General features: G+C 48.2%; 1 long non-coding RNA gene and 1 pseudogene across 1 annotated transcript in view; one reads left to right on the top strand and one right to left on the bottom strand.

The window, feature by feature from the left end:
• LOC149867369 (uncharacterized) overlaps positions 1 to 23,883 on the bottom strand; it is a 173,078-nt gene that overhangs the window by 149,078 nt on the left and 117 nt on the right. The window lies entirely within an intron of this gene.
• Positions 18,653 to 23,823, top strand: LOC149867370 (uncharacterized; annotated as a pseudogene).

Here is a 23,883-nt window from a genome sequence, read left to right as displayed (position 1 = left end):
CTGGGGGAACGTGTGTTCACCAGAGCGCCCCAAGGGATGACGAGGTCGAACGGTCATAAACTACTACAAGACCGTTTCAGGCTGGACATGAGGAAGAATTTCTTTACTGTCCTAGGCCCAAAGTCTGGAACAGCCTGCCAGCGGAGGTGGTTCAAGCACCTACATTGAACACCTTCAAGAGCAAATTGGATGCTTATCTTGCTGGGATCCTATGACCCCAGCTGACTTCCTGCCCTTTGGGCAGGGGGCTGAACTCTATGATCTTCCGAGGTCCCTTCCAGCCCTAATGTCTATGAAATCTATGAAATCCCACCACTGCCAGGAGAGGGAGGGGGTGGGGAGCCATGCTGCAGGTCCAGCCCATCTGCAAGCCACAGCCCCAACCTGGGGGTGAAGGCATGAGGAAGAGTGCTGACCCCCACCCCTGGAGCTGCCCCAACCCAGGTTGCACTGCCACAGCAAGAGGCAGCAGTGAGTCAGGCTCCGTAACTAGGCTCAGGTACCCCCACACCTCACAACCAGATCACATCCCACCCTCCCCACGGCTGACTGGCTACTCCTCAGAGAGACTTGGCCCAGGGTGCCATGCTGGTGCCCCCACCACTGCTGCCTGCAATGGGGGGGATTAACGCCACCCTTCCCCTCAGGCTACTGGCATTTGGCTGCCATGGCCCCAGGTGCAGAACAGAGCCTGTCAGTGCCCATTCAATTGCTCCCCAACCGGGGGATTAAACCCCTGCTTCCTCTCAGGCTACCAGGGTCTGGCCCTGCCCCGCTCATGCTGCCAGCCAGTGAGGGAGCGGGAGTGGGAGGCTGGGGACCCCTGACAGGGGCTGCTTCCCACCCACCCCCCTCCAGGCAGACCTGCAGGCCAGGGTGAGGGTTTAAACCCCTCCCCAATCATACTCAGGTCTGCTGAGGCCTGGCCATGCCCCTTCCCTCAGTTTAGTTTCCCTCCAGTTAAGGACTTACTTTAGCACCCCACAGTTTCTGGCCTAAACCACTGCAGGCATGTGCTTGCATTTCTGGAGTCATAAGGGAAGGTCTATTCACTTGCAAATTGGTTCAATCTACATAGGTTAGACTAACCTGTAAAGGTTGAATCAATTCAGTCTCTGCTCTTTGAATGTCTGTCCCTAGCCAGAATGTCTAGGCTTTCCCCATAAAAGTATGCACTCCCCACAAAGAAACCTAGACAAAACTAGATACGTCCCCTGTTGAAAGCACTGCATCTGTGTTCAAAGTAAGGAAGACCTTTGTAAAGCGGAAAAGGAACAGAACAATAATTTAGGAAAAACAGCAACAATGAATCAATCGATACTTGAAAACCTCTACCTTCATATCTTTGACAGTAACTAATCACCTAGATTCCCCACCTAAACATCTGATGAGCAAATATCCCTTCGCTGTGTCATTTTCTCTCACTTTCCCCTCTAACACATCTCACTTGCAGATTATTGTCAGTGGCAAAGTCTCAGCATCCCTATGACTAAAAACAGATGCTGTATTTGTCCCAGACCAAATCATATCTGTTTGTCCTGCAACAGACAAGTCCCAGGATTGGCATGTGCACACATTGCTCTTCCAATCAGGGTTTAGTGAGTGGCTGACCACAGTGCCATTTTTCTGCCATTGATTCAACAAACGCAATCCCAGGACAACCTTTCAGATGTACTGTGCAATGTCCCAGGACAAGTTGTTAGCATTTCTTATCCCATGAACTTTTTAGGGCATCTGAACAACTGTACTTTGTCCCAGGATAAAATATTTTTTCCTGGGACAAATATGATGTCTGTTTGTAGCCTAAATGAACTCGGGCAGTGCTCCAGTTCAACCATCTACAACCTACTGCAGCTATCATAACACCTCTGTTTGTGGTAAGTAGAGCAACTTTGGCAAAAAACACTCAGTAACAATACTGCACTATGGAAAGAGGCACACTAGCATGTAAAACTCCTCACAGTCCATACCACAAGACAATACCAAAATTACCTTGTGTCTAGCTTCCTCCATTCCATAGTGAAAATGTTAGCATTAGTCCTGGTGATCCTGCCACTCAGAACATATTAAGTGCAACTCTCTTCCTCTTCTGTCACACAGTAAAGAAAACAATATTTCCCTGTACTTGTTCCTGAAATGGCTTGAATTTTAACAACATAGCCATGATGTTCACTCTGAGATGGTGGGTAGTACAAATAGTTCTGCTCATTCCATCTACATCTCCAGTTCACAAATAGATGGCAGCAGAGAGCTCTTCCATGGCCTCAGCCAAGTCTACCAGTTAACACTGCTGCTATATCTCCTTCTACCCAGGGCCTCCTGTGATGATCAGACATCTTCAAGATGTGCACCTGAAGACATCTGAGGGACGGGAAGTCAAACTACCCTAGTCTCTGCATAGCAGTTTCTACATTTCACTGATACAACAGATGGACAATAGAAAAACTCTCTCAGAAAAAGTCACACCACTAAATAAAGTCAATAGACACCTGGCATGCAGCATCGGGTCCCTCACCACTTTTTTTTTCCCCTTTGGTGGAGCCTGCCTGCAGCAGGGGGGTGGGGGCATGAGCTGACAGGGGCTATCACTGTTCCGACAGAGTGATGGAAGTCCCTAAATTGAAACAGTAGGTTTTTAATCAACACAATCCTTCATGGGGACTAATGATCCACCCCCCGTGCTCCCCAATCTGCCCTGCTCAGAAGTTCCCGCCACTCTGAGCACTGTGTACCATCCCTTCTCAGAGATGCCTTGCCTACCCTGCCACTCTGTGAGATCCTTTTAAGGGTGTCACAGGGTGCAAGGAGATAAGGGTCATAAGAAATAAATTAGTCTTTAAAATGGGATGCCATTACATTTCAAATTGTTAAAGAGGTGTCTTGAGTCTTAAAAGAACCACTGTCTAGATGAAGGGATGACTTACAAAGCTATGTCAGTGACTGATAAGGATTTGCAAATTAACCTTCTTGCATGGCTACTCATAGAGCAGTACCTGGAGTCTCTCAGATTGAATCTTAGGTCTAACTGCCTTTTGTCTCTCCCAGGTACAGCTGCAGCTGCTAAGTAATAGTGGAGGACAGGCTGCAATAACTGATGGAGGAATACAAACACCAGTGATGAGAAGGGAGGCAGTCACACAGCAGCCTGAGTAGGAGCTGTGGGTGGATGGGATTAAACCACGATAAACTCTTTTTCATTTTTTCCAAAGCTTTATTTTTAATTGCAGGGGTGATAATTTAGTGCTAGTGAAAGAAATCTGATCAGCAGGTACTGAGGAATGGAAGGCTCTATTTATCCTCATAGAAGGTACAACCTGAACAACCACAGAGCAGGCTGCCCAACAAGTACAACACCCTTCCAGTATGTGACAGCCCTGCCCTGCCTGCCTCAGGGACCCTCACTAAACTAAGAGTGGTGATATCTGGTTCAGCAACTTAGTCAGCCAGCACACACCACCAAGACAGGGAACAATTGCAAGAGTGTTTTCACAACACTAGCTCAGGAGGCAAAGCAAAATAGCTCATGAGGCAAAGCAAATTGAAACAGAAGCCAATGAATGGCTGTCTCCTGGGAACAGAATTATAATCTGCTATTTTGGAGATTAACAGCTCCAAGCCTCATTCCAAACCTGTCCCTTGAAGGAGTTCTGTGGTCATATTCCCTGGTAGATATTTATCCAAACAACTAGAAAGCTCTTGCCAATAAAGGTTTAGGACTGAAATGACAGAAATATTTTGTCCCCCTCTATAAAATCAAGAGAGAGAGAGATTGTTGTAGAAAAATATATAAATGAACTGGGCAGATTATCATTAAATTCAAAGTATGAAAAAGTTACATCTTTACCAAACTTCTCCAGTTCCTAATTGGTAAAGTATGTGAGTTATTCAGAATACTGAAATAAGAGTTTAAGAGCTGTAATGTCTGCTTTTTCTACAGTAATTTTTATGGAAGATGAGTTAACATGCATATAGATATAATCTGAAGTACACTACTAATCTAGAACTTTATGTTATACATTTATAGTCACTTCTATGTTTAAGTAAAGTTCTGCTGCACAGTCTCATCTGCTTTAAAAAGGCAAATCTGCAGGTTAGCATCTTCATGTCCAAAAGAAAGAAGCAAAGACAGACATGTTTTGAATACTGAATGCTGTTTTTTGACATCAAAAAAGTACAAAAATTTGAATATGAATGTTAATGCTATTGTTTTTCTTTAATTGGCTTTACCACGCTATCTGTGGGTGAACAAAACAAACATTATGGAAGCAAAAAAGTTACTGCATTTTGTGGGACAAGACGGTCAAGTGAAAAATATCATACAACTACATTTTTGCTATGGTACGTCAGTAGTCAGTTGAGCCATTGACATAGGCATCATCTGGTAGCATAAAAACAGGAATTCCACATCCCTAGAATGCAACTGATGCTACATGATATTATAGGACACAATTTTTTGGATATCTTTTATTGGATCAATTGCATGGTTAGGATAAAGTCAGAGACACTTTCAAATACAAGGCAAACTTAATCAAGTCTGAGCAATCTAAGGGTGCATACATTAGGGGAGGTAAGGGGAGGTTAGACTGAGTTAAAAATGGCAACCCAATCTAATGTAAGTGGGATGGGAGGTTAGCAGGGAGACCTGACTGCGGGCAAGCAAGCTCGGGGGGTGGGGGAGTGGAAATCAGGCGAGCTGGTGGGATCCATGGGAGGTCAGGGGTACTAGGGGCCAGGCAAGGTCTGCATGGAGACTGGGGGGTTGGTAAGGTCTAGGAAAGTGAGACAGGATCTGGGGGGCTCACAAGGTCTGCACCCACCCCCTCTTTCCCACCCCCTGGGATCAGGAACACATTTTTAGCTCCCCAATCTCTCCCACCCCCAAACAACCCCTCACAGAGAACCACCCCCCCAATCTTGCCCAACCCTCCCCTGACCCCAACTTGCTTCCTCAGCTACCAGCACTGGTGAATGCCAATAAAACCAGTACCAGGAATGACTTACATGATGTGGGATGAGGGGGGTTGTGGGCAGGAGAGGGACTGATTTGTCCATCTAAGGGTAGGGGAAAAGGCCGGGGGACTAAAAATAGCCCAGTGCCAAGAAGAGGTTAGGAAAAGTGCAGTCCCAGGGCTGGGGCTGGACTTTTCCCATCCTGGGGCTGCACTGAGAACTGTATAGGAATTTCAAGACAGTTAATTGGTCTAAAAATGGCCAATCAGATCTAAGTACCTCAGAGGTAGGGTTAACTTAAATCAGATTGGCCATTTTTAGGCCTATCTAACTGTCCTGAACTTCTGTACAGTTCACACATAGATCAAACTAACTAGTATAAGGCAAACAAACTGGGCAAACTAAGTTAGATCAGGTGGCCATTTTTAACACAATCTAACTTCCTTGTAACCTTCATGAATGTCTGCGGCAGATTTTGACTTTATTTATTCACCTAGCCTAGGACAGTGATTCTCAACCAGGGCATTGTGGCACCCATGAAGATCCTTTTCAGGGTGCAATGCAATATTAGCATAGTTAGCTGTGCAAACAACTACAGGATTCACAAGATAAACCCAGATTTTCAAATAGGGATCCATAACGTCAAATAATATTGTGGAATCTGTTGTGACCTTTGACTTCTGTGCAGAAGAAGAATTGTCCTATTATTTTTCTGATGTCAAAAAACAAATGAAAGCTAAGACCTCAATTTTTCTGGGGGCTGCCTTGAGTGTAATGAGGGGCACTTTGAATCTAAAAAGGTTGAGAAACACTGTTTTCATATTTTCAAGTGCAGTTTATTAAATGTTTGGGATATACATGTGTAGTTTGGAAACATTCTAATTATTGGTACTGAAGAAACAAGACAACAAGGTTCTTCCATTTTCTTATAATCTAAGAAATTCTGTTATAAGCCTAAAATGGGGGTTCTCGGCCCTCAGCACCATGTCTTCCAGCCTGTGGGACTTCCCACTGGTCCAAATATTTAGGAGCAGGAGAGCAGTGGCACCTCTCCCTTGCTACCAAATTTTCAGACCTGTAAGGAGCAACATGGGCTGGACAGCATGACCCTGCATGCTAGATCAGGTGTGCAGGGCAGCATAGGCCCTGATCCTGGTATGTGTGACCAGATCCTGGCATATGGGACCAGGCAGTAGCAGCACAGGGCACTGATGGCAGTAAAAAAATCAGCAGGAGCTGAAAATGCTTAGAAGGTTGAGCTACAAGTAGAAATTACCTAGAGGCAATTATGACTGTGTTTGGCACATCCAGTAGTGTCTGGGGACCCTGACCACAAAAAAAGAAAAGATAGTAGACGTTATTATCAGCTAGTCAGCACAGCTGCAAAACTAAGCAAAACCAGCTGGGACAAGATAAAGAGAAACTGGTGCTCATGAACAGTAATACATGAACAGCCTTAGTTGTCTAAAGACAGCATGAAGAGGGAAGGAACCAATGGAATGACAGGAACCAAGTATTGGTATGGCGTAAGCAAAAGGACACAGGTATAAAAGGAGACCCTTTAAGCAACCAAGGACTCTCCTGCTCTGAAGTTCCTGAAACCAAACAAGAGAGCAATGATCCTGCCCAGACGCCCATTGACTCTGAGGACACTACAGCTGGTGGATGGCAAGACTTGCTTAATTGCTTGCTTGAGCTATCATCTACCACTACTGTGCATCAATAAAAGCCTCCTGTTATCGAATGGAAGCGTTGTGATTGGTCATTAAGGTGTTTGTACCTGCCCATGGAAAATATAGGCCAACAGGCACCAGGGTCTAATCTTGGTGTGGGGCCATTATGCAGTCCAATCTGGGCACACAAGGGCCAGTCGAGACTGCCTGGGACCCAATCCGGACATTCAGGACTGCACAGAGGTAGCACTGGTCTGATCCTGACAGGGCCCAACTTTGCCTTCAGACTGACTCCTCTGGCCCAGAGCCAAAAGGTTGGGCAACACTGGCGTAAAAGAAAAACACTTTGTTCTTTTCACAGTTACACTGACAGTGCAATTATTCCATTGCGTTTAGATTTACATTTAATGACATTTGGGGTGAATACTGCTTAGGGTGGTCCATCATGACATGAATTTTCAGGGTTTAGTGGTAACATGGTCTTTTTGTACAAGTAGCAGTGATCTTCAGATTGGGCTTCTCAGTTCAGAAGACTGTGTACTTTCATTTAAGAACATTGCAAGAAGCATTTATACATTTTAAAACCAGACCTTGAATTAACAAAAAATACCTAAAGACAAAGCAAGCTGTGTGCAGCTCACAGACTAAGTGTTTTTGAAGGAAGGATTTCAAAACCACCACAGCAGCTGCTAAAAGTTCACAGCTCTTGTAGCACCACAGCCAGAAAAGCTTTCCACTCAAAATGGCAGATTTTGACTTTAGTTAAATAAAGACAGATGACTTGGGTTAAAAGAAAAAGTCTGATTGTGTAGCCTGACTCTTCAACTGCTATTACAGCTTTGAGGACAAAAATATCATTCCTAGGCAGTTTTAAAAATAAAACCTTGTGGGAAAAGCTACCATTTGATTCCTCCACTGGGAGCCAGACCCTGATATGTAGGTCTATGTACATGCTTTTTTATTAAATACAATAACATGAGAAAGGGTTTGCAAGGTCAACCCTTTCATTTGTGTTTTTGCTGATATCTTTTATGCATAGCTTGATATAAAATTATCTGAAATGTGTGACTAGTGCAACAGTTGATGAGAAAGGGGAAAAAAAAAGAGGAAAAAAGGGAACAAGAGATAATACATAATGGGTGGGAAGGAGGAGAGAGGAAAATGGGGGTTATAGCGTGGAAGCCCCAAAAAATGGCTGTCACCTCATTTTTTGGTTGGGCACACATGGAGTTGGTATGAGCAGGGGCATGTTCAAAAGCAGCACTCTCAAGTGTGTTGCAGAAGCAGCACAGACATACCCTTAGTCTAAACGAGGGAAGCTCAAACCCCAGTCTGCAGGGCAGAAACAGCCTGCAAAGCCATGTCAGATCAGCCTGTGGGGCTCTCCATGGTTCCAGAAATGTGTTGGCAGGAGGAATGGTGGCAATTAACACTGCCGCCACTCTGCTGCCAAATTTCCAAGGTATATGCAACTGAATCCGGCCTGGGCATGATCCTCAGCGGCCAAGAGCAGTTGGATTACACCTAGGCCCCACATAGCTGGATCACTCCTGGCTGGGTCAGCATCACACACACTGGTTCAGGCTTGTGGACCAAATCCAGCTCACCTGGCTCCACTCATCTGGCCCAGGGGGCAAAGGGGTTGGGCACCACTGGTCTAAACCATCATTCCTATAATTGGTTTAGGAGCTCTCTCCAACACTGGACCAAAATGTAGCACGAATTGCATGTTACAATTCCCTTAGGACAGCCCAATCTATCACCACAATTCGTATAGGGACAGGAGACCATAAACACAGTCATTAGTTATGAAGTCATTCTCCCTCTCACCTCATGCACCCCTCTGTCTTTTATAAAAGCTTCTTCGTAGTGCTCTTAAACCATCTGTCAGGATGAAAACCTTTTGTTTTGTTGCTGCCATTCTTTCTCCTCTACAACTCTGCTTCTGTCATTTGGTACCTTTCCAAGGCCACAGTGTCTCTTACTCTAACATCTTTCTATCAGGCCTCCTATAAAGAAGCATAGTCTATTCCAACCCCATTCCTCCTTTCCATGGAATCTATAGTCTGTAATTAAATGGGTACTATCTAAGGTTCTCCTGCCAGACCAGCCTTGGAATTTAAACAGTCTGTGTGAACAGATAGTTATGGAACCAAAATAACCAGAGGACATCTGGGGCAAGACAGTACAACAGTAAATAACTCAGGATGCTTACTCTCAGTAGAGATGCAGGTAATTTTAGCAAATGGTACAGAAGTCAGTGTATTGTTATTATTGGGCATCAGATAGATAGAAGCATAGAAGCTCAAGGCAACTAAGTGGAAATTAGAATTTCATAATTGACTGGGGGCCTGGGAGTGGGGTATAGTAGATCCCTGGGTAAGGAAAACTTGGGTGCTTGTTGAAAGGGGACAGAAAGAAGAGACATCCAAAAGCCTGGGAAGCCAGATCATCCATAGAGCTAGCCTGGCTGTTTCTGAGCCTTCACTCATTGCAATGCACTTAGTCAAGAGACTTTTCAGTTTTCAAGTATTTGCTTCCTAACAACAAATACCAGCTGCAGTACTTGACTATGCTGACTTCTTGGACCTTCTGGTATTCACCAGACTTTGTATTCCCATTCTCCCTCATTTCCTGAACTTGTCACTTAGAGCAGGGCAGCTTCAGAACTGCCCACAAACATTGCCCTGACACCAATTTTAAACCAAGAGACAAAATCACAATCCAATGCTTGTCAATCACAATCCAATGCTTGTCAGCAAAAAACCCAGGGCTTCGTCCATGGACCAGAGAAAAAGAGGGAGGGACTCTGACCCAGACATTACTGATGGCCTGCAGGCAAGCCAGCATCCCTACCCTGGTACCACCTAACTCCTGGAAGAACCAAGGTATTCTTTCCCCTCAAATCTGTTTTCTCAGGTCATGACACCTTGTCTTAAACAACGTATTTTCCCTCCCACCTCATATAAACAACATTCACTAACAGACAGACATGATGTAATGGTTAGATTAGAGAACTGGGAATCAAGCAAGGCTCCTTGTCCCAAACTCCAGAATCAAACGAGGTCTAATTGTTACAGAAGCTAAACTTGAGCAAAAGAATTCCTAGATTCAGTTCCAGGCTGTCCCAGCATGCTCCTTTCTAGCCAAAATCTCCCTTATTCTGATGCTCCCAAGTATGTACCACCTCTCTGATTTTTTGCTCCTGGCTACTCAACCTCTGAACTAATAGATGAGGCAGAAGTCACAGGAGGCAGTAGTCATGAGAAAGACATCAGGGACTAGAAGATGTGGGATGATCACTGTGCAACTGTGTGGCTCTTTCTACATAAAAGGAAAGAAATTCTTCTTTCACACGGCTGACTTGCAGCAACAATTGTAAGTCCAGTTTAAGGTTAGTTAACCAGTCTAATGGTCTTAAGAGGAGGGAATGTATCTCTGCAATGTCACCATCAAAATCGTATAGAAGACAGAGTGTTGTTATGTGGTCCATAGTTTGATCAGGATTGCCAGTCACATTTTGCAGACTTAATACAACATACTACTTGTGCATCAAATGACAGCAGTGGCCACGCCTGGTTCAGATCCAATTTAAAGTCTTCCATGTTTATCGCCAAAGGGTAAAACCAGAAGGCTTTATTGTTGGGTCAGAAAATTATATATTTTTGTTCCAAATAGTTGTTTCAGTCCATGCTTCCCTCCAAGCTGCTGCACTGTTGTATCCTACAAGGGCTCGTACATATGTCCACAAAGGTTTCCAGAAGACCAAGCGGTGAGCTGGGGGTTCTTTAAATCTCTATGGATGGGGAGGTCTGGGTTGTCATTCATGCAAACAACTTCTCTGTATGTAGCTTCATAACTGCGAATGTCTGGAGGAGGAGCAATATTGGCCAGCAGCGGTAACCATTGAATTAATGTAATTTCAGGGTTCTGGTGATAACAGAAAGTAATGGATTTGTTACCATAAAATTAACATTTATGGTAAATGTTTAAAAACTTGTCTACATGTAAAGTAAAAGCATGTCAAGAGAATCATTTTGGTAGCAGGCAGAACCCTAACTATACTTACCTGAACTGTGCTATGTCCCAGCTCAAACATACACCAGAACAAGAATGAAAAATTCAGACACTTTAAATTACCTACTAATCCCAAACCACACTCTATTTGCATCCCCTTCCCAGAACTCTGCAGAAGCTGAGCTGCTGTACCCCACCACCCTTCCCCCAATAGCTCAACAATCTTACAGCTTGATCCTCAGGTTGGTCTCTGAATCAGACAATTGCACGTGTAGCCCAGGTAACTCAGGTATATATTCCCTTTCTCCAAATGAAGGGGATTATTAGCTGGCAGGTATGCTGTGGGGGAACTGCAGACCACTCAGTTTCCCTCCATCCCTATAGAACCAAGCCAGGACAGTCAGGGGACTTAACTATATACAAATTTACTTACATTAACTTATCACAAGGGAAAGGAATATGGATATAAACATATATATATATATATGATATCTAAACAAGTAACATAAACAATATCCTCTGGGTATATGACATAAAACCTTATACCAGTGCTCCAGATACAGGTAAGTATCTGATCTGAAACAGATAAACCCCAAAATAAATATAGATAACCAACAAAGTATAGATAAGTATGGGTAAACAATACATAAGCCACAAATAAACAACAGGTGAAATAATAGCAACCAGGGGTCCCAGCAGAGCCCTAGGACTTTACCCATCTACTAATTTACAAACATGAGAGTGTTTGCTGTCCCCTGGAACAGGGCTCCGCCATGCAGTGCTTCTGGGCTTCTAGCTCAGCCCTGTCTGCTGGCTCCATTGCCCAAGCACCACCTGGCTCCCTGGACTCAACCTTTTGCTATGGGTCGGAGGCCTGGGCTGCCTTGTGCAGCACCGGGCTCGGTCTGCTCCCAGACCCTCCGTGCAGCACCTCCTGCACTGAGCTCCCAGCCTCATTCCAGGGGTTGAGGCCCTGAGCTGCCTAAGCGCTCCAAAGGTCCTGCTCTGTGCACCAGCCTGTGCATCATGTCTCTGGCCACACGCCAGAGGTTGCAGACCCAAGCCACCTTACACAGCTCCCAGGGTCTGGATGCCGTGCTGCACACTGAACGCCTAGCTGCTGGAGCCATCCTCCATTCCCTGCTGATAGAAGTCTTCAGGGGCACTTCTGGGCCCTGCTGAGCAGCTCTTCTCAGCTCTTCTAAGCCCTGCTTTTCGCTCTTCTCTGTCTCAGATGTGTTCCCTTGTGCTGAGCACTCAGCTCCTCTTATACTCTCCAGGGCTCCACCCCTGAAGTCTTCCAGACCTGAGGGTTGCAGTCTTCAATCAGGTCCAGGGGTTGGGGGTACTCCTCTCCCCCTCAGGAAAGGGGCATGACTTAACTCCTCTTGCTGCCTCCTGATTGGTGGATGGGCTCCACCAATCAAAACAGGAAGATTTCAAGCCTGGGACTCAACCCAAGCTCCAAAATGCAAGCCTGCTACACACATTTAGGTTATTTACATATGCAGCCTTTCAGCCCACTCAGCAAGACTTCACTTCCTCCCTAGACTGATTTTATTATGCCCTCAGGAAAGCTTTTAGAATCTCCAACCTCAGAATTTCCTTGGCAATTGGCAGGCAGCCCCTGTAACTTCGTGACATCTGCTCAACAAGTTCAAACTCTGGCCCAGAGCAGATTTGTACTGAGGTTAACCAAACCCCTGAACAAAGTCGGCAAAGAATGCAAGGCACTCCCCCCTGCTGCATGGGGAGAGCTGTTTTCTGCTGCTCAAGGAAGGGAATTTAAGGAGGTGAGATGAGCTGGAGAGATTATCATGAAAAAGCATTCACAGCGTCTTTGGTTAGGGCAGAGAGACAGGCAAAATACAGCACATGGGCTGTATCCAGCTAGTGCAGAGATTCTGCCAGGCCTACAGTGGGTCCCTTGGCCCTGCTGGGTGGCACTGGGGCACCCCCATCCCATTCCAAACCATAGCTTGCCCCAGGCTACATGCACAGCGACAGCAGCACCCAGACCTGCTGGCTTGGCATGGTGAGGAGCAGAGCAGTGCAGAGGCAGCAGCAGCAGCCCAAGCCCTAGTGAGGGTGCTGTATCCAGTGCTGAGGCTGGGGACTAGTCTCTGTGGAGACTGGCCTCAGCCCAGGATGCAGCTCCCTGCCCAGCCACACACAGTCTCCATGGAACTGGCCCACAGCCCCGGCCCCAGATGCAGCACCCTCCCCAGGACCCCCACTGCTGCTGCTGCTGCCGCCGCCTCTGCACTGCACCACTCAGCACCACTCCAGCCTACACCTAGCTTGCAGGGCTGGGGGCTGCCACTGCCATGCAGGCATCCTGGGGCAAGCTCCATACTGGCACAAGATACCCCAACACCACCTGGCTCCTCTGGCCCCAGCTCAGTCCTGGACACTGCAAGTGCATGGGGGTGGGAGGCCACTCCCCCTCTCTCCTCTGCCAGCACGCTGCATGCCTTGAGCTGGGAGAGCGGACAGGGAAGGAAAAGTGGGGAGGAAGGCTAAATTCCCCCCATTTCACGGGCTCAGTGGTGACACACGGCCGTCCCCTGCTCCTGCTTCCTTCCTTGGCCTCCCCAGCAGGGCTCGCAACACTCCTCTCTCTTTTGTGGGTGATATCAGCATTATAAAACAAATCTCCATTCCACCCCTTTCTGAAGCCATTTAGGGTGAGCCTCAGATTCCACAGGATATTTAGGGCAAATGCAATTGTAGAAACTTGTGAACAAAGAAGAAAACCTTTAACTGCCTCTTCCCTTGCTGTGACGGTAGAAACTGGAGCAAAGAAAAGTGTGACTGGGAAAGGAACATGAGTCTTGCGGTGGGAGGATTGTGCTGCCTGGGCACAAGGCATAGAAGGCAGAAAGGACAATCTCTCTAAAAGGGTGACAAAGGCACTGTATCTGCTGAGACTGGCTGATAAGGAAGGTACAATGGATTCAAAACCATGACTGGTTCAGCAGCAAAAGGTGGGTCCCTTGCAACCGCACAGTCTGTAAGATTTTGGATGAACTTATAAATTCAAGATGGGTAGCATAAGGTACAACTGGAGGCGGAGTACCACCTCCTTGCTAAACTATTACATGGGGGCTGTAGATAAGATTTAAAAGGAAAAAAAACCCAAACAACAACTATAACAAAACTCAGAGTTAGAAGAAAGACAAGAGCCCACTTCAGATAAAATAGCTGTAGATTAAAACAAATTTGGTGCCTGGGTTAGAAAACAAGTTGTTAGGGGCTGATGAACCTAGCCTCAACGTACCTCTTTACCATGAGAAGCTTCTTATCCTTTCTGCTTGAGCTAGCTCATCTTTCCCATACCTGCTCTGCCACAGCTCAATCAAAAAATGACCTCCAGGCCTTCCCCTGTCCAAAGACACTTATATAATCCTGTAGTCAGTCCACCAGACAAGAGCCTAATCCAGCCTTTCCCCACTCCAACCAATCCAAGTATTTAAAAGTCAACTGTTTATAACTATTCTCATCCGTTCCTTCCCTTCCCCATCTACCCCTTATCTGACCAGCTCACTTTGATCTTTCCTATCCTCCTACAACCTGAATCTCCCAACTTCAACTTGATTAGTATATTGAAACAGCATGCTCCATTCCATCACATGTGACTAAGATCTCTGGCTGCTGGGCAAAAGCAGCATGCCCAGTTTCCTTTCACCAGCACTTTGACATTTAAAAAAGATAAATGAAGAATAATCACACAGCCATGTTTTGGCCATTCTACGACATCAGTTATGCAACATCACTTAAGTCAGAAAATAATATTCTTCAACTTAATGCCAAGAATGGGACATGCACCACAAGAAAATGAGACGTTCTACCACCTAGTCCATGACTATCAAATACTTTTAAATTAAGTTACATGGGTATATGCCATTATATGAAAAAATTAACTACTGAAATCAAAATAGCCACTGAAAGGAGTGGTATCCAGTCAGTATATCTAGCTTTTTCTTTTTTATTTTGTCTAGGTGTCCAGCCTTATTGCTTCTACCATTACATTACTGGAGCAGATCTGTATAGTCTACCACAGGGGGCAGCAACACTTTTAGGCAGAGTGCCAAAAACACCCACAGCTTCATCTTCAGCAAGGCAGGTCCTGATCCTTGTTGTGGCAGCACACAACTGTTTGTTCTGGGAGACTCCATCCTGAGGGGGACTGAGGAGGCAATCTGCTGCCCCGACCCCCTAGTCCAGGAAGTCTGCTGCTTCCCGGAGGCCCACATCTGGGACATTGCAGAGAAGATCCCAAAGCTCCTCCAGCCCATAGACCACCATCCTATGCTGCTTATTCATGTGGGCACCAATGACACGGCTCAGAGAGCTCCCAGCTGGGTCATGAGGCGCTATAGGGATTTGGGAGCAGGGCTAAAGGGTCTGGGGGCACAGGTGGTGTTCTCGTCGATCCTCCCAGTCTCAGGGTATGGTCTGAGGAGGGAGAAGAGGATCCACGTAGTCAACCAAAGACTGCGGCATTGGTGTCATCGGGAAGGCTTTGGCTTCCATGACCACAGCCCACGCTTTGGCGAGACAGGCAGCAAGCTGCTGGGAAGAGATGGCCTCCACCTCTCTCCCCTGAGGAGGAGGCTCTTCTCAGCAAGACTGGCTGACCTGCTCCACCAGGCTTTAAACTAAGCCCATTGGGGGACGGGGGGACTACCGCCACTGCTGGCCTTGCCAAGCCAGCAGGCCAAGGCACTTAAGGGAGCCCACCCCTGCCCCAGCCCTGGTATAATCTGTGGGCAAGGCAAGAGGCCCCAAGGGGACACTTGCCTGCCTGTACACAAATGCCAGGAGCTTGTGGAACAAGAAGAAGGAGTTCATTCTCCTGCTCAATGCAAATAATTATGATGTCATAGGGATAACAGAGACCTGGTGGGACTCCACCCATGACTGGACCACAGGTATTGATGGCTATACCCTGTACAGGAGAGATCGTGTACATAAAAGGGGTGGGGGTGTAGCTCTCTATGTTAAGGAAAACTACACGTCCCTGCAAGCTGATCTTGGCAACCAGGGTGAACAACTGGAGACCCTCTGGGTTAAAATCCATGGGGAACACAACGGTGGAAGTCTACAACAGACCTCCCACCCAAAGTCCCGAGCTTGACCAGGAGTTCGCCCAGGAACTGACTGAGGCCGTATGCTCCAGGACCATGGTTTTCATGGGGGACTTCAATTACCCGGACATCTCATGGGAGGATCACTCAGCAATATCTGAGAGGTCACAAAGCTTCCTCTCATGCAGGGATGACCTCTACCTGACTCAAGAAGTCTACGGGCCAACAAGAGGCAAAGCGCTGCTCGACCTGGTACTGGCTACTGGGGATGACCTAATCAGCGACCTACTGATCTATGGGAAGCGACCATGAGCTGATCTAGTGATCACGAGCTGATCACCTTCACCATCCGCCATAAAGCTGGCAAGTCAGTCAGCAACACAGAACTCCTTGTCTTCAAAAATGTCCAACTTTGACAAGCTCAGGAGGCTGGTCAGTGAGGCCCTAAAGAGACCATGACCCCAGGGAGAAGGGAATTCAAGAAGTGGTTGATCCTCAAGGGAGCAATCCTCAATGCACAAGATAAGTCTATTCCATCTCGGAGGAAAGGCAGCAAGAGGGCACAGCAGTACCCCTGGCTCTCCAGAGACCTAGCAGACCTCCTGAGGCTAAAAAGAAAGGCCTGCAAAGGATGGAGGATGGGATTCACCTCCAAAGAGAATTATTCTGCACTGGTCCAGTCCTGCAGGGAGCAAACCAGGAAAGCCAAGGCTGCAACTGAACTCCAACTAGCTTCGAGCATCAAGGACAATAAAAAGAAGATCTTAGAAAAATTTATTAAAGAGGCCCTCTTTAATGGACTGGCAGACACCAACATCCTAAGGGACAGCCAGCACAGGTTTGTTGCAGGTAGGTCTTCCTTGACCAGTCTCATTTCCTTCTACGACCAGGTGACCTATCACATGGACATAGGAGAAGAGATTGATGTCATATATCTTGACTTCAAAAAAGCCTTCGATCTGGTATCCCATGATCACCTCTTGGCGAAGCTGGCCAATTGTGGCCTTGGGTCCACCACGATCTGCTGGCTGGGAAATTGGCTCCGTGCTCAGACCCAGAGGATTGTAATTGATGGCAGTCACTCATCATGGTGTCCTGTGACAAGTAGGGTCCACCAAGGCTCTGTCCTTGGACCCATATTGTTCAACATCTTCATTAATAATGTGACATTGGAGTCAGAAGCGGACTGGTCAAGTTTGCCGATGCTTTGCCCCAAAGTTTGGTGTCATCCACACCAGAAGATAGGCAGGTAATCCAGGCTGACCTAGACAGGCTTAGCAAATGGGCGGACAAGAACCTGATGGTGTTTAACACTGAAAAATGCAAGGTTCTGCACCTTCGGAAGAAAAACCTGCAGCATCCTTATAGGCTCAGCAGTGCTACACTGGCTAGCACTACAGAAGAAAGAGACTTGGGGGTTATCATTGACCACAAGATGACCATGAGCCTGCAATGCGATGCTGCAGCTAAGAAAGCGACCAAAACGCTGGCTTGCATCCATAGATGCTTCTCGAGCAAATCCCGGGACGTCATTCTCCCCTTGTACTCGGCCTTAGTGAGGCCGCAGCTGGAGTGCTGCATCCAGTTTTGGGCTCCACAATTCAAGAAAGACGTGGAGAAGCTTGGGAGAGTCCAGAGAAGAGCCACGCGCATGATCAGAGGTCAGGAAAACAGACCTTACGATGACAGGCTGAGAGCCATGGGGCTCTTTAGCCTGGAAAAGCACAGGCTCAGGGGTGATCTGATGGCCACCTATAAGTTTATCAGGGTAACCACCAGGATCTGGGGGAACATTTGTTCACCAGAGCGCCCCAAGGGATAACAAGGTCAAACGGTCATAAACTACTACAAGACAGTTTCAGGCTGGACATAAGGAAGAATTTCTTTACTGTCCGAGCCCCCAAGGTCTGAAACAGCCCGCCAGCAGAGGTGGTTCAAGCACCTACATTGAACACCTTCAAGAGCAAATTGGATGCTTATCTTGCTGGGATCCTATGACCCCAGCTGACTTCCTGCCCTTTGGGCAGGGGGCTGGACTCAATGATCTTCCAAGGTCCCTTCCAGCTCTAATGTCTATGAAATCTATGAAACTGGCGCCCTCCCCATGGTGCTCATGCCAAGCAAAATGTCTTTGCATGCCATGCTCTGGCACACGTACTGGGGCTTGCCTACCCCCGATCTTCTATATCATGGCTCATGATACATTCAAATACTACTTGGGATAATTTAGACAGTACAAATGATCTTCAGATGTAATAAAAATGAGCAAAACTAGGTACTTTCAAAAAAAGAGCAAGACTCAGAAACTACCGGCTTTCTAATCAAACTCTGAAGGCATGTCTATACGTGCATTAATGTGCTTTAGTTAATGAACATTAAATCTAGTACCTCTAGTTGTGTCTACATGTGTAGTTGAATGCATATTAGCCTATTTTAATGCACATTAAAATGTCACTGAAAAACAGTGCTATTTCATTAATGCATATTAAAATAGCTTAATGTGCATTAGCCATCATTTAAAAACCATGGGGCATTTATATACACACTTTTTGGTCCTGCAATGCTCTGGATATCTGCCGCTTCAGAGCACATTTGATTAATCAAGTCTGCTCTACACATAAGCGGAGGCACACTGTGTTGTGCCATGTGCAGTTGTATAAGTGGAAACATGCACATCAGTGTGTAAAAAATGGTGGCAGTGCGCTTTTGAAATAAAGCACCTCCAATGTGTTAATTCAAAAGTGCGCCGCCACCATTTTTTCAGTGCTGACACACATTTCACTGCTTATACAACTGCAAGCATCGCAGCACTGGGCACTTTTCAAAGCACCTAGCACTGTGGCACTTATGTGTAAAAATGCCCATGCTCTTTAGTTAACGTGTATTAAGACAGGCTAATGCACATTTTCCTAGTACCTCACAATGGAGAGCATTTTTAAAGATGTAAAGTGCCGCAGCACTGGGTGCTTTGAAAAGCACCCGGAGCTGCAATGCTTGCAGTTGTATAAGCAGTGAAATGTGCATCAGCACTGAGAAAATGGCAGTGGTACACTTTTGAACTAAATTGCATTGGAGGAGCCAGGAGCAGGGAGAAGAGGAGGGATCCAGGCACACGTGTCCCGCACGCAAGTGTGCCCCCTTACCTGACCCAAAGCAGAGGTGGACGCAGCAGCAGCGGAGCCAGCAGCAGGGGGCAGCAACAGCTGATCCCCCTAAAGTAAGTGGGGCAGAGGGACCGGACGCAGCTGAGCCGGATCCAGAGGGGAAGCCCCCAGATCCCTCTTAACTGAGCCGGTAGGGAGCCGTGCTCCTGAGCCATGCCACGCAAACAGAGAGCGCAAAGAGGTGTGCTCTGTAAGAGCACGTCAGTGTTTGCGTCGGCATTCACGCCAGTGGGCAAGCAGGAAGGGCCAGAAGAGAAACTCCTGCTAGTGCAGGACGAAGGCACCGCACTAAGCCAGAAACAAGCAGCAACTCCTAAGATGGTGTCGGCACGGAGTGCTGCCAGGGCCCCTGCCCGGGGGGTGCAGCCTACCTGGGGCTTGTCTGAGGCCTCCACCCAGACAAAGCCCATGGGGTGGCTGGTGTCCCCCAAACCCCTGGTCTGCGCGGGTTGCCCAGCAAGGCCCGGGGAGGGCAGGGATTGGGGACCCCCACACCTGTCCTGCAGGCACTCGCCTTAGGGCCCTGGAGGCACAGGTGAGGGAGCTCCAGGAGGAAGTTAGCAGGCTAAGGGGAATCAGGGAGGTGGAGGAAGAAATTGACGGCTATTTCCTTTCCCTGCAGGGTCACACACACAAGGAAGAAGCACCTCAGGAAGTGCCCTTCACTGCAGAGTGGCAGACGGTCACCTCCAGAACCAGGGCTGCTCGTAACACAGCAGTACCAGTTCCTCCAGTCCAGCTGGAGAACAGGTACGAGACCCTGGCAACTCTGGAGGAGAAGGAGGGAGAGGAGGCAACCGGAGAGGCGGCAACTCCACACTCTCCATGATCCGAGCAGGCCAAAGGAGCTAAGCAGTCCAGGAGGAAAAAGTGTTGAGTGATGGTCATAAGCGACTCCATCCTGTGAGGTACAGAGGGCCCCATATGTTGCCAAGACCCCTCAACACGCGAGGTCTACTGCTTACCAGGAGCAAAGATTCAGGATGTGAAGGGGATGATCCAGGCCGTGATCCAGCCCACCAATTACTACCCCACGGTCCTAATCCATGTGGGTACTAATGATGCGGCCAGGAGAAGCCCTCATTGCCTGATGCTGGACTACCATGCTCTGGGGGGCATGCTGAAGGAGACAGGCGCACAGGTGGTTTTCTTTTCTATCCTACCAGTGAGCGGACATGGAAGACAGCATGCAACGTGCATTGCGGAGACCAACTGGCGGCTTTGGTAATGGTGTCGAGGCGGGCTTTGGCTTCCTCGACAATGACCCACACACATCACAACAAGAGACATGCTTGGATGGGATGGGCTCCACTTTTCCCCTAAAGGTAAGCGTGTGTTTTCTTCTACATTGGTGGATCTCCTCTGGTGGGCTTTAAACTAGGCTTGTTGGGGGAAGGGAGACGAGGGCGGAGGAAGACTTGGACTGCCAGAACAAGTAACACCCACAAATTCAGCCCAGCCTAGACCAATGAGCGGAACATATATGCAGGTAAGCAAGAGGGGCCAGGGTAACGCTGGAAGTAGGGGGCCAGTGCACACATCCACAGGAGGCCTCAAATGCCTCTACACAAATGCTCATAGTATGGGAAACAAACAAGAGGAACTTACCCTCCAGCTAGCTGACACCAACCCAGACATAGTGAGGCTCACTGAAACATGGTGGGACCCAACGCATGACTGGGCGGTGAATATCAAGGGCTATAGGTTGTACAGGACGGATAGGACAGGGAGGAAAGGTGGGGGCGTGGCACTCTACATTAAGGAGGAATACTCATCCTCGTCCATTAGCAAAGAATCAGAGGAGGAGCACTCTGAAGTGCTCTGGGTTAGAATACAGGGAAGTTGAGGGAAAAGAGACTTAATGGTGGGGGTCTACTACAGAACACCCAACCAAGGGGAAGAGCTCAACCAAGAATTCTTAAGTCAGCTCATGGAGGCAGTTAGGTCAAAGATGTGGTCATCATGGGTGACCTGAACTTTCCAGACATCTGCTGGGAAGAGCAGTCAGCCAGGTTTGACCGCTCACATAGGTTCCTAGCCAAAATGCAGGACCTCCATCTAACCCAGGAGGTGCACAGTCCCACCAGGGGAGATGCCTTGTTGGACCTGGTGCTGCGGGTGCTCAACCACCAGAGTGACAATGATGATCGCCCGCTGGAATTCACCATCCAGTGCAAGGTGCCAAAGGCCTACAGGAAGGCAGCAGCCCTAGATTTCCAGAGGGCAAACTTCAATGAGCTAAGGAGGATAGTTGGGGAAGCGCTGAGGTCCCGGAGGGGAGGGGTGGGGAGCCAGGTGTCCAAGAAGAGTGTTTGCTCCTTAAGACGATGATCCTCCAAGCCCAAAGGGAGGTAATCCCAACACAGATCAACAGGAGCAGGAGGGCGCAAAAGCCCTCATGGCTCAAAAGCATCCAGGAATGTCTCCTAGCTAAAAGGGAGGCACACACCCAATGGAAGGGAGGGGCCATCACCAGGTTGAACTATACTGCAGTTCCTCGGGGATGCAGGGGGGCAGTCAGGGAGGCCAAGGCGGAGGTGGAACTGGGACTACCTTACCAGATCAAGGACAACAAGAAGTCCTTTTTTAAATACACAAGGGGCAAAAAGAAGGTTCGGGGTAACGTGGGGCCCTGGCAGGACAAGCTAGGAAATGTGGTCGTCACACCGGTCCACAAAGCTAGCATATTTAATGATTTCTTTGCCTCCATTTTCCTGAGCAGGGACCGGAACAGTCACCCCTCCTCTGGGCCCCCCTTAGAGCCCAGCGGAGGTGCACCTAGGCCAAGGGTTAGTGAGGAACTAGTTAGGGAACTTCTGGAGGTACTGGATGTATTCAGATCAGCTGGTCCAGACAATCTCCACCCTCGAGTACTGAGGGAATTGGCTGAGGTCATTGTGGGTCCCCTGGCACGGCTTTACGAGCACTCGTGGTGCTCTGGTATGGTGCCAGAAGACTGGAAGAGGGCCAGTGTGGTTCCCATCTTCAAAAAGGGGAGGAAGTAGGACCCAGGAAACTATAGGCCCAGGAACTATAGTTAGTCTTACCTCAATCCTGGGCAAGATTTTTGAGAGAATTATTCTGGTACATGTCGGGGGGCCAGCAGGGGAGATTATGCTTAGGGGCAACCAACACGGGTTCATTAGAGGCAGGTCCTGTCAGACCAACCTGGTGGCCTTCTACAACCAGATCACCAAATCTTTAGATGCAGGGGTAGCAGTGGACATAGTCTTCCTGGACTTTTGGAAGGCCTTGGACACCGTCTCTCACCCCATTCTCATTAACAAACTGGGGGACTGTGGTGTCAACACTCACACAGTCAAATGCGTCACCAACTGGCTGGAGGGCCGCACCCAGAGAGTGGTGGTGGATGGGTCATTTTCAACCTGGAGGAATGTGGGCAGTGAGGTTCTGCAGGGCTCAGTCCTTGGGCCCGCACTGTTCAACATCTTCATCAGTGAGTTGGACGAGGGGGTAAATAGCACCCTGTTGAAATTTGCTGATGACACTAAGATGTGGGGGGATGTGGGCACGCTAGAGGGAAGGAACAGGCTGCAATCAGACCTAGACAGGTACAGGGGTGGGCGGATGAGAACAGGATAGGATTCAACACCAACAAGTGCAAAGTGCTGCACCTGGGGAGGAACAACCGGCACTATACCTACAGGTTGGGGAACTCCCTTCTTGTCAGTACAGAGGCGGAAAAGGATCTTGGAGTCATCATTGATGCCAAGATGAACATGGGTCGGCAGTGTGGTAATGCAGTCAGGAAGGCCAACCGCACCTTGTCATGCATCCACAGATGCCTCTCAAGCAGGAGCAAGGAGGTAATCCTCCCCCTCTATGTGGCACTGGTCAGGCCACAGCTGGAGTACTACATCCAGTTCTGGGTGCTGCACTTCAAGAGGGATGTGGACAACACGGAGTTGGTCCAGAGGAGGGCCACTCGCAAGATTGGGGGCAGCAGGGCAGGCCCTATAAAGAGAGGCTACGAGACCTGAACCTGTTCAGCCTCCACAAGGGAAGGCTCGGGGGGGATCTAGTGGCCTGTTACAAACTAGTCAGAGGGGACCAGCAGGCACTGGGGAAGTCCCTATTCCCCCGAGCACTGCCAGGAGTGACCAGGAATAACGGTCACAAGCTGGCAGAGGGTAGATTTAGGCTAGATATCAGGAGGCGCTACTTCACGGTCAGGGCGGCTAGGATCTCGAACCAACTTCCAAGGGAAGTGGTGCAGGCTCCTACCCTGGGGGTGTTTAAGAGGAGGTTAGATGAACACCTTGCTGGGGTTGTCTGACCCCAGCAATCTTTCCTGCCATGGCAGGGGGTCAGTCTAGATGATCTACTCAGGACCCTTCCAACCCCAGAAACTATGATGACCACTTGCAAGTCCAAGCTAGATGGGAACCTCTTGCACCTAAAAACTTAAGATCAAGGTGTGGCAGGTGAGTACTGGGGGCTTCCTTTAGAAAGTGGCACACAATGGCTGTGAATGCCAGAGACAGGGCCTGAGCAAAGACCACCCAGCACTGTGCCACTCAGGAACAGCTGCTAGAGCTCAGATGGGCATAAAACTGAATTTCAAAAAAAAGAGTCCACGCAGCTTGACAAATATCAACGCAATGACCATTTAGCAGACAAAGATACATACATTTTTGACACTCGTGATAGAGGTGATATCTTGTATTAGACCAGCTAGATCTTTGCAAAAAAAGTCTTTAAATTGCAAGGTTTTGGGCAGGTTGTCTCGCAAGCTTGAATGGGGGAAACGAAATTCGGAGCAACTGTCTGGCAGGCGACGGGCAGGGAGAGGCGGACCAGGACACGGCAGAAAACGCCGGAGAAGCAGCTCGCCGAGGAGTCAGTGAACTCCCGGGGGTTTTACCAGCGAAACCGCACCTGCGCAGCAGTTTTCAAGGGCCCATCTAAAGCAGCAGCAGGGGGCAGCAGCCAAGATCCCACGCGGCGTGCTCGGCCCCGCCCCTCACT

The sequence above is a fragment of the Crocodylus siamensis genome, chromosome 4 (assembly GCF_052110815.1).
Source record: "Crocodylus siamensis isolate JL-2025a chromosome 4, ASM5211081v1, whole genome shotgun sequence".
NCBI classification, from domain to species: Eukaryota; Metazoa; Chordata; order Crocodylia; family Crocodylidae; genus Crocodylus; species Crocodylus siamensis.
This window is presented reverse-complemented; position numbering and strand designations above follow the sequence as displayed.